General features: G+C 42.7%; 1 long non-coding RNA gene across 1 annotated transcript in view; it reads left to right on the forward strand.

The window, feature by feature from the left end:
• The window catches only part of LOC125641004 (uncharacterized), a 392,392-nt gene that overhangs the window by 119,878 nt on the left and 256,091 nt on the right, over positions 1–16,423 (forward strand). The window contains exon 2 of the long non-coding RNA XR_012669657.1: positions 8,166–8,344. This is a non-coding gene — a long non-coding RNA (uncharacterized LOC125641004). The remainder of the gene's footprint in view (positions 1–8,165; positions 8,345–16,423) is intronic.

The following is a 16,423-nucleotide window of genomic DNA, read 5'->3' on the forward strand; positions in this document are numbered from 1 at the left end:
GTAGTGTTTTATAAAGTTTCTAAGGGGCCCTTCAGTGAGCTCCATGTGAGCCCAGGGATCTACCTACACAGAACTGACTTCAGGATCAGGGTATAAAGCCCCAGTAAAATGGCTTTTATTTATTACCGTACTGCAGTACAGTCCAGATACATCAACTGAGACTGTGACCTCACTGTGCTCGGCATGGTACAAATACATAGTAAGAAACAGTCCCAAAGGATTACAGTCTGAGGAGTAAAAAGAAAAGGAGTTCTTGTGGCATCTTAGAGACTAACAAATTTATTAGAGCATAAGCTTTCGTGAGTTACAGCTCACTTCATTGGATGCATACAGTGGAAAATATAGTGGAGAGATTTTATATACACAGAGAACATGAAACAATGGGTGTTCCCATACAGACTGTAACAAGAGTGACCAGGAAAGGTACCCACATGGCCCCACAGTATGCCAACATTTTTATGGCTGACTTAGAACAGCGCTTCCTCAGCTCTCATGCCCTAATGCCCCTACTCTACTTGCGCTACACTGATGTCATCTTCATCATCTGGACCCATGGAAAAGAAGCCCTGGAGGAATTCCATCATGATTTCAACAATTTTCATCCCACCATCAACCTCAGCCTGGACCAGTCCACACAAGAGATCCACTTCCTGGACACTACGGTGCTAATAAGCGATGGTCACATAAACACCACCCTATACCGGAAACCTACTGACAGCTATTCCTACCTACATGCCTCCAGCTTTCACCCAGACCACACCACACGATCCATCGTCTACAGCCAAGCTCTACGATACAACCGCATTTGCTCCAACCCCTCAGACAGAGACAAACACCTACAAGATCCCTATCAAGCATTCTTACAACTACAATACCCACCTGCTGAAGTGAAGAAATAGATTGACAGAGCCAGAAGAGTACCCAGAAGTTACCTACTACAGGACAGGCCTAACAAATAAAATAACAGAATGCCACTAGCCATCACCTTCAGCCCCCAACTAAAACCTCCCCAATACATCATCAAGGATCTACAACCTATCCTGAAGGATGACCCATCACTCTCACAGATCTTGGGAGACAGGCCAGTCCTTGCTTACAGACAGCCCTCCACCCTGAAGCAAATACTCACCAGCAACCACACACCACACAAGAAAAACACTAACTCAGGAACCTATCCTTGCAACAAAGCCCATTACCAACTGTGTCTACATATCTATTCAGGGGACACCATCATAGGACCTAATCACATCAGCCACACTATCAGAGGTTTCGTTCACCTGCGCATCTACCAATGTGATATATGCCATCATGTGCCAGCAATGCCCCTCTGCCATGTACATTGGCCAAACCGGACAGTCTCTACGTAAAAGAATAAATGGACACAAATCAGACCTCAAGAATTGTAACATTCAAAAACCAGTCGGAGAACACTTCAATCTCTTTGGTCACTCGATTACAGACCTAAAAGTGGCAATTCTTCAACAAAAAGACTTCAAAAACAGACTCCAACGAGAGACAGCTGAATTGGAATTAATTTGCAAACTGGATACAATTAACTTAGGCTTGAATAAAGACTGGGAGTGGATGTGTCATTACACAAAGTAAAACTATTTCCCCTTCTTTATTTCCCCTCCTACTGTTCTTGTAAAGTGCTGGAAATGGCCCACCTTGATTATCACTACAAAAGGTTCCCTCTCCCCTCTTCCCCCTCCCGCTCTCCTGCTGGTAATAGCTCACCTTTCCTGATCACTCTTGTTACAGTCTCTATGGTAACACCCATTGTTTCATGTTCTCTGTGTATGTAAAATCTCCCCACTATATTTTCCACTGTATGCATCCAATGAAGTGAGCTGTAGCTCACAAAAGCTTATGCTCTAATAAATTTGTTCGTCTCTAAGGTGCCACAAGTACTCCTTTTCTTTTTACGGATACAGACTAACACGGCTGCTACTCTGAAACCAGTCTGAGGAGTGTGGAAACTCTGTGGGTTGACTGGAACCAGGCAGCCTCCCTGACAGGTTTCTGTCTAAATTTTGATTAATCAGCATTATCCAATGGGAAAATTGCTCCACTGGAAATTTTTCAACCAGCTCTAGGTGAAATAGAGGCACAGAAAGGTGAAATGAGTTGGCTGAGGTCATGCAGCTGGTCAGTGGCAGAGACAGGTTAGAATTCTCGTCTCCTGACTCCCAAATCCAGTGTCCCATTCACTAGATCATTTTTCATCCTATGTCTATGGCATAGAGTGAATACAGGATGGTTCATGTTGTATAAAGCCTTTATTAGCACAGTCATTTGAGACCATCTGCCTAATTAAAGAGTGGCAAACAAAACCTAAACTCAAACTAACACAAGTTTTATATCACAGCATCTTGCCTTTCCTATTTCAACCCCCTCATAGGAATCTCATAATAAATTAAAGAAATCAAGTTGTGGCATCTTTATGTTTAATGACTTATTTAAAAGCAAAGTGTATTAGCATTGCTTCGGTGGTGTTTTCTGTATTTGATGGAAAGGATTCATTATCTTAGCAGATAGTTCTGTGAACATAACTTAAGCTTGCATTGCCCAGACACAAAGACTGACCCTGTAGCCTTTATTCCGTTAATAATGAGTCATCTCACTGAGGTAAATAAGGGGCTGCAGGATCTACCCTATGGTGATTAGCAGAAGCATCAAAACAATGAAATCCTCTTGGAAATATTGAGGATCCATAATTCTCCTGTTAAAAGAAGTTTATAAATGACCCTCCCCCCATCACTTACCCTGTATACTTAATCCTATTTAAATAACATGTCAAACATACCTGCTTATCAACTAGTCGGTGTCCCTTCAGAGACTTCTGCAGCTTTAAGTATCATACATCACTGTGTACAGAATTTTTTTCCAAATATTGACTTTTGGTGTTCAAGGTTACTGATGATGTGCTCAGACACATTAATCATTCTAACCACTTCAACAAAGAAGCTCATTAAGAAGACAAATACATTATCAGGCAAATCATCTAGCTGATTACATAGTTTCAATTTTAGCTGTAATAGATTGCAACTGAATAAATTCCTGTGTCCCCTTCTATTTAAATATGCAGAGCACCTGTGATTCTTTATATTAAGATTCCTCAATGACGCAACTATAACTTAATGATGTAGAAGTGATGTAGGGTATTTGTTTTGTGGTGCCTGATAAAAATAGATATGGCACTTTAATGTGAACTAAGAAAAGCTGTTTTAGTGACAAGGAGAGGAGATAAGATATAAAGAAACAGACAACCATGAAAATCTGATTACAAAAAAAACTTCTGACACAACTTTTTTGTTTTTTTGTCAAAATTGAAAGTTTTACAGAAGCATATCGGTTTTGACAAAAGTTTAGTAGGAAGGGTTTCTGAGGTTCAGGATGGAATTTTTGGTCAATGTGAAAGAGAGAGAGAGAGACTCATCCACCTCAGAATACCCACAGCCAGGGGTGAAAGTAAAATTGAGCTCTTAGCGGTATGGGGCTGGCTCTGCCATCTGGGGCCTGGGCCCATCTGTGCTGCCTGGCCCGTGCCACCCAGGGCACCAGCAGCGATTTAAAGGACCTGCGGTTTAACATCGCTGCCCCTTTTGCACCCCACATCGGAGACCCTGCCGGATTGTCGCTGCCCCTGCAGGGCCACCGGGGGGGCGCAAAAGGGGCAGTGACATTAAAGCGCTGCTTGAGGAGCACTTTAAGCAGGGTCCTTAAAGCGCTGCAGCAGCAGCTCTTTAAAGTTAGCGGTACGGGTTGGTACTGGCAGCTACTTTTTACCGGTACACCGTACCAACCCGTACCACATTACTTTCACCCCTGCCAACAGCCCAGTGCATTGGGCCTTCACTTGGGATCAGTGGTATAAGCCTGAATGTGCACATACCGGTTCTTATGGAACTTTGTGATCCAGCCCCACCAACATGACCTCTGTACAAAATGGCCTCCTCTATGTGGTGTGACCTCATACATGTAGTGCATACGCAGTCTGGCTGTGTGAAGAATACCATTTTGTGGAGTAAATGGCATCCTCTGCACTGCATGACCTTGCAAAAGTTCCACAGTGGGGTGCTGATTCCACTATACCCCAGGCAGTGGTATGGGAGACCTAGATTCTAGTCCCTGCTCTGTAGCAGCAAGAACATGGAGTTGAAGGTGGGTCTCTGATCCCCAGTCAGGGCCCTTAACCATCACCAGGCTACTAACTAACCTAATCTGGAGTTAAAATTTAAATTTTATGGTCACACTTTGTACACAACTTATTCTCCACCCTCTGCCTGTGGAAACTTAGTATGAATTGAAGAAGTACAGCATTGGCCCTACTTTTTTGCTTTTTTTCCTCTTGTTTTAAGCACCTAATCCTGCACTTAATAAAAATGTAGCTTACTCCTATGACCAAGAAAAGACCTTCTCATGGTAGGAATTCTTTTCTCTGCCCCAAACTCAGGACATAAATGTACATAAACTTATGTGGTGATCAAGCTGTGGGAGAGGTGTGGATGGGCTTGTACATCAAGGGAAAATACTTATTCATTCTCCCTTTGCATGTGAAAAGTTCCACGGACTACTTGCAGAACTGACTGACAAACTATTTCCAGGGAAAGGCACACAAGCACATGGACATAAAACAGACTCCTTGCACATGTTGCTATTGGTTTAATGAGACAGCTGCACAGTGCTTAACTAATAACGGTAGACAGAAGAACAGGGGAAATACTAAGTGAAATGACTAATGCAGTATGTAGCATTGAAGATGTAAAATCCAAGACTGCCTATATTCAGGTTTCAGAGGAACAGCCGTGTTAGTCTGTATTCGCAAAAAGAAAAGGAGTACTTGTGGCACCTTAGAGACTAACCAATTTATTTGAGCATGAAGTGAGCTGTGGCTCACGAAAGCTCATGCTCAAATAAATTGGTTAGTCTCTAAGGTGCCACAAGTACTCCTTTTCTTTTTGCCTATATTCAGTTATCCTGGCAGCAAAATCACACATCTGTGACATCAGAGACCAATGCTTATGACCATCTCTTCCAAAATCATCAGTTTCTACTACTTGAAGTGAGGAGAATCTCCTTTATTATTAATAGTGGTAGAGTTCTTATCTTTAGTACACTGGGGGTACATATATATATTTTAAAAAACCCACCAGCTAGTAACATTACAAAACCCTACAGTAGATACTATGGTGGTGGATGTTTTAGAACTATCACAGATAAACAGGTACACAGACCTGGGGAACAGAGTGTGCTGGTTTGAGTAATCACACTAGGACAATTTTTTATGCACATACAGCTCTATTGATTTCAATCCAAGAATCAGTTTATCCTGTTTATAGCAGTTTCCAGGAACAACAATGGAAAGATGTAAAATTATCTAAAGTTACTCATGGACTCTGGTTATTGAAGATGAACATCTATTTTTAATGCTAAGCTTACTTTTAAAAGGAAAATTAAAAGGATGGTAAATGATTTGTACAAAGTGGTCCAGATATTGTCCACACATGTGCATGGATTATATTTACATTGATGTAAGTTACTTGCATGTAACTAGGGAAAAAATTGATCCAAAGTAATTTCAGTCTATTGTGTAAATACACAAGCTAAAGTATTGCATATTTCACACACACACTTTCTTGGTGAATAATATCACCACTTTTTAAGTGTGAGCTTTGGAGATTGTTTCATTTATTGATTTCATTTGAACTCTTTCAAATCATAAATCTTATATATAGTTTGTCCCTGGCAAGAAAGTAAGAGTAACATTGAACGCAAACGTTAATATAAACACTATACAGATTGAAAACAAAAGTAGAAATAAAAGATAATTAGGCGACTCATAATAAACAGCACCACAAAAAGGGTTTAATAAATGGGTTAATTTTGTGTGAGGGAAATTGCTGCTATGGTAATGTAATGCAGTGTCTTGGTACTGGAAATGGAAAAGGTTGGTTTTACAGGATACAATCAACTGAATCAATAAAAAGATCATAATATATTCTCCAGCCACCCTTTTACAAAGCAAAACAAATACTGATCCAATGAGGTGTTTTTTCCCTATGTAAGAAATGCAGGACTGAGCTGCTGGGTCAACTAAAATGACCATGCATCCTGGTTTGACCAGAACAGTCATAGATGCTCACATTCACAGCCCCCCACCCCCCAACTTTTGTTCTGGGTGTAATGGCCAGCACAACAGAGACCTGGTCCATGACAAGGATTCCTAGGTGCTATGATAATATTACTCCTAATAATAAAATAGTAAGTAGAATTTGCTCTGCATTTGCTTGCAAGAAACAGTCAAATGGGAAGCATTTATTGTGAACAGTGTTTGTAGTGAAGAGAGGTTGAAGGCATGTAGGCTACATCAGAACTACTCTTCTCTTGCTCACAGTGAATTTTAACACTGTTTAATCAGTGCTTCTGTCAAGGTTCCTCCCCTACTCTGAACTCTAGGGTACAGATGTGGAGACCTGCATGAAAAACCTCCTAAGCCTATCTTTACCAACTTAGGTCAAAACTTCCTCAAGGTACAAAATATTCCACCCTTTGTCCTTGGATTGGCTGCTACCACCTCCAAACTAATGCTGGTTACTGGGGAAGAGCTGTTTGGACACGTCTTTCCCCCCAAAATACTTCCCAAAACCTTGCACCCCACTTCCTGGACAAGGTTTGGTAAAAAGCCTCACCAATTTGCCTAGGTGACTACAGATCTAGACCCTTGGATCTGAGAACAATGAAAAAGCATTCAGTTTTCTTACAAGAAGACTTTTAATAAAAATAGTAGTAAATAGAAATAAAGAAATCCCCCCTGTAAAATCAGGATGGTAGATACCTTACAGGGTAATTAGATTCAAAAACATAGAGAACCCCTTTAGGCAAAACATTAAGTTACAAAAAAGATACACAGACAGAAATAGTTATTCTATTCAGCACAGTTCTTTTCTCAGCCATTTAAACAAATCATAATCTAACACATACCTAGCTAGATTACTTACTACAAGTTCTAAGACTCCATTCCTGGTCTATCCCTGGCAAAGACAGAATATAGACAGGCACACAGACCCTTTGTTTCTCTCCCTCCTCCCAGCTTTTAAAAGTATCTTGTCTCCTCATTGGTCATTTTGGTCAGGTGACAGCGAGGTTACCTTTAGCTTCTTAACCCTTTACAGGTGAGAGGAGCTTTCCCCTGGCCAGGAGGGATTTCAAAGGGGTTTACCCTTCCCTTTATATTTATGACAGCTTCATATTGCATTGAGAACAATAAGCAACTGAAAAAATCAGCCCCTCACAGAAATAGGCATGTTGGCTGAACAGCTGACTGTAGGTACAAGAAGTTTTGAAATGTGTGCTGATCCTTTGTATATCTATTTTGCAACCCTAAAATAACTGTGTGTAATCACTTTCCTGCTTCCAAATCTATTGCAAACCACCCCTGATTTCTGTGAAAGCATTGTGTGTGGTTTGCAAGTATTCACCTAATAGTCTGTGGATTAATTTTAGTTCTTTGGTTTGGCTTGTGGGAACTCTTTTGTGAGGGAGTGTGCTCACAGAACTGAGTTGGGCCAGGTGGGCTCAATCTGCTAAGTAGGCTGCAAACAGGGGGGCTTTAGGGTAGGCCTAAAGAGGCATCTAATTAAAGAGAAGTTCACTTGTGAGGGACAGGCAGGGCTTCTACAAAAGACAGGAAACTGGAAGCAGGGGGGGCAGCAGACAGTCACTGGGAGGAGTGTTTCTGGGACTGCAAAGTTACTCCATGGGAGGAGGGAGTGAAGAGCATGGCAAATCCAGAGGAGAGGCTAGTCCCTGCCTGAGCCCCCTCTGGTGGTGGGTCCCTAACCCCATGGCCACCTCTAACCCTAGCTAGGGTAGCCAATTTTGGTTGGATGTAATCCTAGAGGTTTCATCATGTTACATAATTAATTAAAACTTAATCTTGGAGGATTGTCAACCCTAACCCCAGCCCCAGTATGCTTGTATTTAGTAGATGAAGATGAGCCACTAGTCCAGCCTGTCTGGGCTGGGGCCAAGGGGGAAGGGCAAGCAGAAGGGGGCCTTCAGGGAGAACGTGGGAAGGGCTATGCCAGGATGTTGGGGGAGGCACAGCCTTCCCCTACCTACGCTACCCACCATCTGTGCTTGATGTACTCTGCCTCCAACAGCTCCTGAAAGGGAAACCACAATAGTGACCTGGCTGGAGGACTGAGTCATGAAGAGGACAGCTGTGGCTTCTGAAAGCTAAAGATGAACTGCAGAGGAGAAAATGGGGTATAATTGCTGGAAGGGGTGTCAGCCTGATTGAGCTAATCTCCAAAACTGCCGGGGGCAGCACCATCTAGTGGTGAGTACAGCAACCCATCACATCTTCATTTGAACTATTTTCTGTTCATGGTATGCATTCTGCCTCCTAAATCACACTAGAGAAAAAGTGGGTGAGGTAATATCTGCTATTGGACCAGCTTCTGCTGGTCAGAAAGACAAGCTTTCAGGCTTACACAGAGCTTTTCTTCAAGTCTGGGAAACCTACTCAGTGTGTCATAGCTAAATATAAGGTAGAACAGATTGAAATGTATGTTAGCTACTTACGTTAAACAAGGTGAAATGGCCTATTAACACCACTCCAGTCATAGGTGGGAGAAGAAGGTAGGGAGCGAAGAAGTATTAGTGGGTCAATAAGCCATAAATCCAGTGTCTCCATTCCATCTGATTTTTAGTGTCTAGTAAAGTAATGAATTTAAGCTTCCAGGCTCATCTTTTGAAGGTGAAGTACAGATTTCCTTGAGAATGAGGACTGAGAGGTCAGGTATGGATTGATCATTTTGTGAAAAAGTGTTTACTCACAGGTGATATGGTGTTTGTCTTTTATCATTTTCTTGTGGAAGTTCATTTCAGAGGGTAGTGATTGTCTGGTTTCATGCACATAGTTCTTTGGCATTTAATGCACTGGATAAGGTATGCTATATGTTGTGGTAGGCATATGTGGTGCTCATGGATCTTGAAAGGAGTGTTTGGGGAGCAGCTGTAACCCACGCACCTCCAGGGTGTGGTGCTTTGTTCCATCTAGTGGCAATGAGATCACTTAGACACAGAGCTTTGACTGCCTTAGCTAACAGGTAGTTTGGCATTTAGCTCATGCCGTAGAGGTGCATGCACTAAGCTCCGGAAGTCCCAGGTTTGATCCCACCCACCAACAACTGGGGTCAGTTGGTGTTGCACATTAATAATTGTTGTGATGGGTCTATGGGTTTTTCATCTGTTCTGGAAGGGTCTGGTACCACTTTGGTTTTGTGTGGCTTGGTCTGTGGGGAGCTTGCTTCTGATAATGAGGTTGGAGAGGCTGAGGGTGGTGGAAGGCCAGAAGAGGGGGTTCAGGAAAGTCAGATGATAGCTTCTACTCTCTGATTCAAGAACTGAGACTCTTGAAAACAAGATAATTAAAATAAAATAACAAATGACTAACCTGGAATAGCAAAAAACAAACAGTGAAAGTTTGTTTTGGTTTTTTTGCATGTAAATACAGGTATTGTGCACAGACAAAAACAATTTGTAGAAACAGCCATTGCCCAAACATTTCTGCAAACAAAACCTGTTTGTATGAATGTTCCTGAACAGGAAGGGACATGAACACAGCTGAAATAAACTGCCATTTTGACTCAGGAAAAAATGCAAACACTGATCTTGCAACAGCCCAACTTGGCATCCTTAGTAGCTTAGCTCAAACCGTTTGATCAGTGACTTCTGAAATCAATTGGCATTTTGTCCATTTGGAGTTTTGTCAGTTCAAGCAGGATCATCAATAAAAGAATTGCCATCATCCTTCTGTAAAGAGAACTTGCTTTATTAATAAGTAAGAACACATATCAGTATTCTCCTCAAATTTCTAAAACTTTATTTCACTATCATTATTTCAGTTAGATTCTCCTAATGTCTGCTTTAATAATGTTTATTAAATAAGACTAACTTAAATTCCAACTGGAAAACTTATCCAAACTTGTTTGCCTATTAATATATTTCAACTCTCAAATTCTTTCTAGGATAAACATGTAACATGTAAATCTTTAGTGTGTGTGTGTATAAGTACATCACTGTCAAAAGCAAAATTAAATTCTGTTAATCTTTTAAAAGTCTCAACATGAAATCCTGGTCTCAAGTCTTTTTCTTTTTTTTTTTTTTTAAATTTTGCCCTTAAATTTCGTGGAGTTGGGATTTCATAATTCACAACTTGTCTTCTGTTACATTAGTTGCCTCAAACCATTTCTGTTCCCCAACGGCGTAAATTATGAAGCAAACATTTTTTTAAAGTGAAATTTGTCAAATTATTTACTATGGTGAACTAGTACTGATCCACAAGAGCATGTATTTTGGCTGACTGCTGTATAGAGTATTGGCTTAAAACAGGCTAGCCCACAACGTTTTGGCACTTGAGGCAGGGAGCTAAAATGATGCCCCCATGACCCCTCACTTGGGACAAAACTTTGAAAGGTCTCAATTCTGCCTTCTTCCTGTTCTACTCCTCTCATGGTACTGCTCTGCTACCTACCCCAATAAAGGAGACTAATATCTTAAAATTTTTGAACAAGGCATTTTAAGTTAACACTTAACTTTCAGGTTTCAGAGTAGCAGCCGTGTTAGTCTGTATTCGCAAAAAGAAAAGGAGTATTTGTGGCACCTTAGAGACTAACCAATTTCTCTTAGCATAAACTTTCATGAGCTACAGCTCACTTCATCGGATGCATTCAGTGGAAAATACAGTGGGGAGACTTATATACATAGAGAACATGAAACAATGGGTATTACCATACACACTGTAGCAAGAGTGATCACTTAAAGTGAGATATTACCAGCAGGCGAGCGGGGAGGGGGGGGGGAACATTTTCTAGTGATAATCAAGGTGGGCCATTTCCAGCAGTTGACAAGAACGTCTGAGGAATGGTGTGGGGTGGAATAAACATGGGGAAATAGACTTTCAAACGCCTGAACAGCAAATGTAACTTTTCTTGTCTGCATAGTAAACACTGGCATTTTTATGTGTCTGAATAATCAAGGTGGTGCTTTCCGTGCCTTCTTGGTTGCAAAGATTTGAACTGTTTCCTGCTGAAGGTCCACAGTGTGGGCCAGCTCATGCTCTATTGAGATGGTTGCAAGGCCGACTAGCCTCTCCTGTGTCATTGTGGAGAGTAGGTGTGTTTTTATTAACTTCAGCTTGGAGAAGCTGCATTCTCCACTGGCAATTGTTACAGAAAGTGTTAGAAGTATGCACAGAGCAACAAAAGCATTTGGAAAGAGGGTGGCCATCTTATTTGTGCTCATATATTCCAGAACAGCCTTTGGAGTTGATCCTGCTGAAATGTATCTTGAAAGGGCTTTCAGTTCATCACCTAAATCACTCGCCTCAATATCGCATGTGTCAACACTGTCTCTAGTGCCCTGCATTGCTGGTGTAGGTCTTCTTCAGGTATAGTGAGGTGTTTTGGAATATCATACAACATCCCAAATGTACTGCTGTGTTCCTTGAGCTGCATGAAACATTCTTCAACTGACTGTATTGCACAATCTAGCATCTGGTTAAAAATTTAACTTTGAATTGTTATTTGGGGTCTCGTTTATGGGATTATCCTGTGCCTCGTAATCAAAACGTCATCTTCTCTGGTATTTTTGAATGGGTGGAAAATAGCTTCAGTGTGAAGTTCCTTTGCCAACTTCCGTGCGCTCTTCAGAACTTTTTGAAATCCCTCATCTGACCAGTAAGACTGTAGGTATGACTTTGCTTTGTCCAGTTGTTCCATTGCTCCAGATATATCAAGGTCAACACCTTGGAGTTTCTTGCTTACAACATTTATTTCAAACAGTATGTCATGCTACAACACTAAGCCACACAGAAATTTGAAGTTATGTATGTTTCTGGTGATTTCATTTCCCTCTGCCACTGTTCTCCCATAAACAGTTCCTGTCATAGCATTATCCTCCATATTGGCAAATATGGCATCATCTATCTTCCCAATTTGGTGTTTGATAGGCTTTATCTCCACTCGACTTTCCCATCATGTGGCACTCAGTGGTTTCAGTGTCTGAGAGGATGTTCCCAGACGTTGCTGCAAAATTTACCATTGATGAGTTGATGCAGAGAAATATACATAGATGCTTTGAATTACATTAAAATTCAGCAGCCTCACTAGAAGCTGAGGCTACATCACTGACCACCAAGTGCAATGAATGAGAACTGCACGAGACAAAAAAGCTTGAGGGTTTAACTCTTGGATCTGTGTCTGCTCTCCTCTGTTCTTTCCTCTCATGTTGGCACCATTATCGTAGAGCTGACCTCTCATGTCAGCTATCACAATCCCATATCTTCCAGCTTTTTAAGAAGCACACTTGTCATACCAGCTCCTGTAGTATCATCAATGTTAATAAATTCTAGAAAATGCTCTCTGACAGTCACCATTGCAGGGACATTTTCACTAGGTTCTGTTGTTGCTACAAAACGCACCATTAAAGTCATTTGTTCTGTTCGGCTGATGTCCGGTGTGCAGTCCAGAATAATGGAGTAATACCTTGCTGACTTCAGATCTGCCACAATCTTCTGTTTGGCTTTTGTTGCCAGTAACTGTGTGATCTCATTTTGAATTGTTTTTCCCAGGTAGTGGTGTGTGTACGTTTCTTGGGTGGTGACTCTTCTTAGATGCTTCTGGAGTATAGCATCAAACTCAGCCATCAGCTCCACAGTTTTAAGGAAGTTTCCATGTTTGGCACATACAGCTGATCTGAACTGCCATGTAGTGCTAGGTTTTGGGTAGGAAGCATTCTCACAATGGCAGTGAGCCTTTTTGGAACATTTTGCCAGTAAAGAGACTCTGATGCAATCTTCTCTTGATGCTGATCATCTATGGTGGCCTTTAACCTTCGTCTCATCTCAAGCTCTTTCCACCTATGGAATGCTCTCTGGTGATTTGCTGCCTTCTTGTGGCATGCCAGATTTCTAGCTAGATTTTTCCAGTCCTTTGTTCCTGTGGAACCCAGTGTGGCTGGAACATTAGACTGGAAGAGTATGCAACAAAAACAATATGCAGCATTCTGGGTTTTTTGAGTACATAAGCCATGGGCTCTCCACTTTGTCACCATTGGGGATTTCACACCAGTAATGTGTTGGATAGAAACTTCTATTTTCATTGTCTTTGGGGAACATGAAGTTTTTCACTTCCTTGTACTGCATGGGCCACAGCAAATCCCTCAGGCTACTGCTCAAGAGGATCCCACAGTTCTGGATCATCTAGACTTAAGGAACTAAACTCAGCAGCAGCTGTTTCTTGTGCCTCCACCACACTTCTCTGATCTACACTTTTCTTCAGAAATGTGCATAGCTACATCCATTTGAGATGGAGATATGGATGCTGCACTACCTGCCAGGTCACCCACACTCTGACTAACTGGAAGATCAGGCATCTCCTCACCACTCACATCCTCACTGGGGCTGGAAGGCTCACCATGAACATTTGTCTATGCATCTCAGGAGAGCTCCTTCCTGCTTAGATAGAAAAGTTTCCTTTGCTTGCTTTCTTTATCTGAATGCTGCCCCAGAGGGGCGTTTTCTTCTTTCACTCATGATTGCTGTTCTGTGCGAGCTATAGTGGCTCTCCACATTCAATTGAAGGGGACGAATAAGCAGGCTGGTATCACGGTCTGAGTGAGGAAAGATATTAGCATCTTAAGGGCCTAACTGGCTCCTACTACTTCAGTTGACTGCCTGTTCTCCTCAAGTGGGTTCAGGGAAGCAGCAGGAAACAGAAAGCTCCCTGAGAAGCTGGTGTTAATCAGTCCAGGCTGCTGGGGTGCTAGAGAGGTACATAAGAAGCTGCTCCTCCTCTCTCTCTCTCTCTCTCTCTGCAGCTCCTGCTGCTTTGTTATTCCCTCACCTTTTCTCCTGCCTGCTTGTTATGTCTCTAGTGCCCTCCTTCCTCCAGCCCAGCACTCCACCATCTCTGTGCATCTAGAGCAGAGAGAATACACATGCACCAGCAACAGACACAATATTCTACACTCTGGGTCCTAGTGGTGCCTCCCCACAGTCTGGCACCTGAGGCAGCCACCTTAGTTCACCTCCTGGTAAGGCCAGCCCTGGCTTAAAAACATCCCTATGGCCTTCATGCTATTATATCTACTTATATTCAAAGAGCAAAATATTGGGAGCAGCGGGGTTGTGAAGTGACAATCACTTCCTTTCAAATTAAGGAAATATAACTGGAGACTGTGAGAGCAGTGTCTCTCTGCTGCATCTGAATGAAAACAGAGTTGTAGCTACCTCATAGCTATCCCTGCTGCAGGTAGGGTGATTACTGTGTACTTAAAGACCCAGTATGCAGAGAACAGTGGAATCTCTGCTAAGGCCTTGTCAGTAGGGTTGGGGTTTTTTGGAGGGGTGTTAGTGGTATAAGTGGTTAGGGCTGGTTTTGTAAGTGATAATTATACCCGTACAGCCCCTAGAGTTTGGATGCTGTTTTACCAGTTGTGATGTGTCTGACAGTTTGCACCATGCCACAATTGCAGTTTGGCGATTCCCTTACTTTCCATCTATGGAGCAAGTATGCACATCTTCCATGTTGGATGCAGTTGTGGTTTAGAGATGTCCATATGCACCATGGGGAGGAGAAGCCTGGCTCTTGCACAGCTGGATCATCAATTAAATTTTTGTTTGTCTGCAGCTGCCCAGGCTTCAGATCATCTTCTGTAAACATCCTTATCTACTGCCAGGAGGGCTGTGGCATGAGACCGGGAGGGTTTTCTTGAGCTTAGTCGGTGTCAAGGGTGGTGTTCTAGGTCATGTTAGTGTGGTGGTCTAGGTCATGCTTTTTTTTTTTGCCTCTGTCTTCACTAACAAGGTCAGCTCCCAGACTGCTGCGCGGGGCATCACAACATGGGGAATAGATGGCCAGCCCTCTGTGGAGAAAGAGGTGGTTAGGGACTATTTAGAAAAGCTGGACGTGCACAAGTCCATGGGGCCGGACGAGTTGCATCCGAGAGTGCTGAAGGAATTGGCGGCTGTGATTGCAGAGCCATTGGCCATTATCTTTGAAAACTCGTGGCGAACGGGGGAAGTCCTGGATGACTGGAAAAAAGCTAATGTAGGGCCAATCTTTAAAAACGGGAAGAAGGAGGATCCTGAGAACTACAGGCCAGTCACCCTCACCTCAGTCCCCGGAAAAATTATGGAGCAGGTCCTCAAAGAATCAATCCTGAAGCACTTACATAAGAGGAAAGTGATCAAGAATAGTCAGCATGGATTCACCAAGGGAAGATCATGCCTGACTAATCTAATTGCCTTCTATGTTGAGATTACTGGTTCTGTGGATGAAGGGAAAGCAGTGGATGTATTGTTTCTTGACTTTAGCAAAGCTTTTGACACGGTCTCCCACAGTATTCTTGTCAGTAAGTTAAAGAAGTATGGGCTGGATGAAAGCACTATAAGGTGGGTAGAAAGTTGGCTAGATTGTCGGGCTCAACGGGTAGTGATCAATGGCTCCATGTCTAGTTGGCAGCCGGTGTCAAGTGGAGTGCCCCAGGGGTCGGTCCTGGGGCCGGTTTTGTTCAATATCTTCATAAATGATCTGGAGGATGGTGTGGATTGCACTCTCAGCAAATTTGCGGATGATACTAAACTGGGAGGAGTGGTAGATACGCTGGAGGGCAGGGATAGGATACAGAGGGACCTAGACAAATTGGAGGATTGGGCCAAAAGAAATCTGATGAGGTTCAATAAGGATAAGTGCAGGGTCCTGCACTTAGGATGGAAGAACCCAATGCACCGCTACAGACTAGGGACCGAATGGCTAGGCAGCAGTTCTGCGGAAAAGGACCTAGGGGTGACGGTGGACAAGAAGCTGGATATGAGTCAGCAGTGTGCCCTTGTTGCCAAGAAGGCCAATGGCATTTTGGGATATATAAGTAGGGGCATAGCGAGCAGATCGAGGGACGATCGTCCCCCTCTATTCGACATTGGTGAGGCCTCATCTGGAGTACTGTGTCCAGTTTTGGGCCCCGCACTACAAGAAGGATGTGGATAAATTGGAGAGAGTCCAGCGAAGGGCAACAAAAATGATTAGGGGTCTGGAACACATGACTTAAGGGGAGAGGCTGAGGGAACTGGGATTGTTTAGTCTGCAGAAGAGAAGAATGAGGGGGGATTTGATAGCTGCTTTCAACTACCTGAAAGGTGGATCCAAAGAGGATGGATCTGGACTATTCTCAGTGGTAGAAGAGGACAGGACAAGGAGTAATGGTCTCAAGTTGCAGTGGGGGAGGTTTAGGTTGGATATTAGGAAAAACTTTTTCACTAGGAGGGTGGTGAAATACTGAAATGTGTTACCTAGGGAGGTGGTAGAATCTCCTTCCTTAGAAGTTTTTAAGGTCAGGCTTGACAAAGCCCTGG

This window comes from Caretta caretta, chromosome 8, assembly GCF_965140235.1.
Source record: "Caretta caretta isolate rCarCar2 chromosome 8, rCarCar1.hap1, whole genome shotgun sequence".
Lineage (NCBI taxonomy): Eukaryota > Metazoa > Chordata > Testudines > Cheloniidae > Caretta > Caretta caretta.